Consider the following 3,589-nt stretch of genomic DNA (forward strand, 5'->3'; position numbering starts at 1 on the left):
CAATGTACATATGAAGCTGATGTTGCAAAGCAACATGCAACTGAGAAATAGGTTTATAACACAAATTATTAAATAACATAGGGAAAAAAAAAGAAATGGAACAGAGCAGAAACCTCAGGTGAAGTGCTTGCACCCACACAGGCACAATGTACTGAATGGCCTCCTTCTTTGCTCTCATTTTTCTGACTTGTGGTTCTATAATTGATTGTAAAACTTTCAAGATGAAAGCTTGAAAACTTTATTAAAAATATATGGTCTGGGGAAACATTTCTTTGTTCATGATCTAGGATCTGTGTTATTCCAACTTACAAGAAATACTTAGTTAGTAGCTGGATCTAACATTGTAATTTTGAATGACTTTGAACATAATGGATGCCACTTGGTTTACAACTTGAACATAAATGTCTGCAGAACTGAGGGAGGTGCTTTGATGTGAGGTCAGCTAACCTTAGCCAGCTCTAACCTGGTCATAGCTCATCAAGAGCTGAATGAAGGTGAAATGTTGTTCAATCAATCTGGTGCCATGTTCCATCTGTTTTTGATGCTGGTTTTGAATGAAGGCTTCAGATCACAGTGCCTTCCAGGTTGAGGATAAATCTTGCACCTAATAGCCAAAGATTTAATTCATAGCTTATTAGGTCCAAGTCACACAACAAAGCCACTGCTATAAGATACACCTGTGAAGTTCAGCACTGAGGTGCTGTGCAGGAAAAGTTATGATGTGCTGTGATGAACATGTTAACAGCTGAATACACCAGTGAAGCAAACTATTTAAGCCTGAGCACTACTCTTTCAGGGAAGTCAGGAACACGGGACAGCATTTACTACCATTGCCTAGTTTACAAGAAGACAATTATGACTGTCCCTGTGGGGAGAAAGTTAGGACTACCCCACTTTGGTTCCTTTCCCTATAATTAATTGAGAGTCCTTCCTCAACCTCCTTCCCAGGAGACTTTTCCTTTAATCATTTCCAATAGCCTCCTCCTCCTCTCAAAATCACATTCCTACCCACCAGTCAGCTGGTACTTCCTCCTGATTTGGGTGGGCATTGGACTGGGAACATGCAAATTTGTGGAAAATTAACACCCACCCCCACTGGCAAGGTCTGGGAAGCTCAGGCACTCGCTCTTGGTCTTTGCCCATTCTATTTACTCACAGGGTTTAGTGCAGCTAATCTGGTCAATAGATTTTTGGACATTAAGGGAATATGGGTTAGTGGAGGAAGGTGGCACTTAGGTAAAAGAACAGCCAAGGTCTTACTGAGTGCCAGAGTAAGCTCAGGGGGCCAAAGAGCCTCCTTTTGATTCTATTCTATTTTCTAAGTTTTAGGCTCTTATGCTTAAACCTTACATTTACAATGTTATGTGCTTATAAATGAATGAAAATAATTTGCTCTGCATCTTTGAATTGAGGCAGCACCATCTTTGTTTCTAGGCACAGGAAACATTTTGTAAAATTGCCTGGAATCTTCCTAACATACTTCAATAAAGACACGAGATGGATATGGCAGCACATACCAATTTTAAAATGATTAACCTGAGACAGTACATAGGAGATAAAATCTGTCTGGCTTCTACTTGGGCCTGGACTCTTGTGTCATATAATTAGCACTTAATTACAACAGGTGAAATGGGAAGAGAAAGTGGCCAACTGGGACCTCTGTTGAGTCTTTTGAAAAAGTTCACTGATGCCAGGAAAAGTCCAACAGCTGTTCTGCCCAGTGACAACTAAGTCAGCAGGCAATGCTTTTTAACTATACTTGTGAGGCAATCAATGGTGTCCACCATTGAATGAAGTAGTCCATTCAGAGAGCCCAAAATATTGTCCCCATCAGTGTAATAATGGAGCCAATGCCTAAGCAGACTGAAAGCAGGCCAATCCTATGACTAAATTGGTTTGCATCATTTTATCACTGAGATACACTTGCAGGATTGCCATTTCTAGGGGAAGAATTGGACAGTTCATTGGGATTATCTGTTTGGCATAACACACCATTCATCATGATTTCACTACATAGACGGTGCTGTTATTTATTGCCTTAGTTAGTCTACATTCACTGGATAATTAAAGTTTTTGCCAGAGAAGCAAAAGAACTTGAGGGACATTTGTAGTGAAGTAGGGATGCTAATTTATCCATTGAACTCAATCAGCAGCAGTTGAGGGTAACTGGTGCTGACTGAAGGTATGTGCAATTCTTAAAGGGAATGTTCTTTTTGTTTGCAGCCAATGGTAGAAGTTATCCCCACATGAAATTCTCCTGACACGTCACCACTGGACACTATCAATCAAAACTTCTAACAATACATGCCTCCCCTCCACCCCCAACCAACCCCAACCCCCACCCCCCACCCCCACCCCCCCCCCACCCACACACACACGCAATCAGCTCACTGGTAGAATACAGGGGTCAATGACTCGTGTTCTTGGACAACAGAGTACATTCATTGTTGAAGTGGATGTTAGAATGTTACATCCACCAATTAAGCAGAGCCCATTGAAGGTGGCCATGCTCATCTCTAATCCTCCTCCTCGCATCTTCCTGTAAACTCTTCCTGCAAGCAAGAACCTCTTAATTGTCCCCTTTCTGCATCATAACCAATTTTCCTTTAGATAACCAAGAACATCCACCAGACCGAGCAGTGGGAGTTGAATGAGGAGAAAGTGGCAAAGGCAGCTGACCACCACTTGAGGAGCAACACTTAGAGCTGCTGCCTCACACGACTCCAGGGATCTGGCTCATTCTGAACTCGGGTGGTGTTGATGTGGAGTTTGCACATTCTCTCCATGATTTAGTAAATATAAGCCCATTGAATGCCAAGGACACTTTTATTTATGGGGCAGTAATTTATGAACTTGGGTCACATAGATATTACTTGCCACTTACCGGCCCAAGCCGGGTCATGCTGCAATCAGGCACAGATTGTTTCATTCTCAGCACCAGCAATATAATTCAGACTTCAGCTCACTAAGACTTTAGAGCAATTGTTTGCTCTGTGCCAGGATGGATCTCCTGGCATGACTTTTTTCCTAGCTCCTCTTCCTCCTGTTGACAAGGGTTGGGCTTTATATATTTGCAAGGCTCTGCAGTAAATAATGAAAGTACTGGACGGCACCTCCAGAGCAGCCAGATTGCAAACGCCCTCTGGATGAAAAAGTTTTTCCTCACATCCCCTCTAAACCTCTGACTTCTGCCATAGGAAAGTTTCCTACTACCTTTCTCATCTACGACCCTCATAATTTTGTATACCTCCATCAGGTCCCCCCACTGTTCCAAGGAAAACAAGCCCAACCTATCCTTGTAACTGAAATGGGCAGGCATGGTAGTGTAGGGGTTAGCGCAACGCTATTACAGCGCCAGCGACCTGGGTTCAATTCCGGCCGCTGTCTGTAAGGAGTTTGCACGTTCTCCCCGTGTCTGCGTGGGTTTCCTCTGGGTGCTCCGGTTTCCTCCCACATTCCAAAGACGTACGGGTTAGGAAGTTGTGGGCATGCTATGTTTGCGCCGGAAGCATGGTGACACTTGCGGGCTGCCCCCAGAACACTCTACGCAAAAGATGCATTTCACTGTATGTTTCGATGCATATGTGAC

The 3,589-nt window shown here is 43.3% G+C and overlaps 1 non-coding gene across 1 annotated transcript; it reads left to right on the plus strand.

Moving 5' to 3' along the window:
• The first annotated feature begins 721 nt into the window (after positions 1-721).
• On the plus strand, positions 722-786 carry LOC127578992 (small nucleolar RNA SNORD36). The gene has a single exon (XR_007957619.1). It is a non-coding gene; the product is annotated as a small nucleolar RNA SNORD36 (small nucleolar RNA).
• Positions 787-3,589: the final 2,803 nt, after the last annotated feature.

The sequence above is a fragment of the Pristis pectinata genome, chromosome 1, assembly GCF_009764475.1.
Source record: "Pristis pectinata isolate sPriPec2 chromosome 1, sPriPec2.1.pri, whole genome shotgun sequence".
NCBI classification, from domain to species: domain Eukaryota; kingdom Metazoa; phylum Chordata; class Chondrichthyes; order Rhinopristiformes; family Pristidae; genus Pristis; species Pristis pectinata.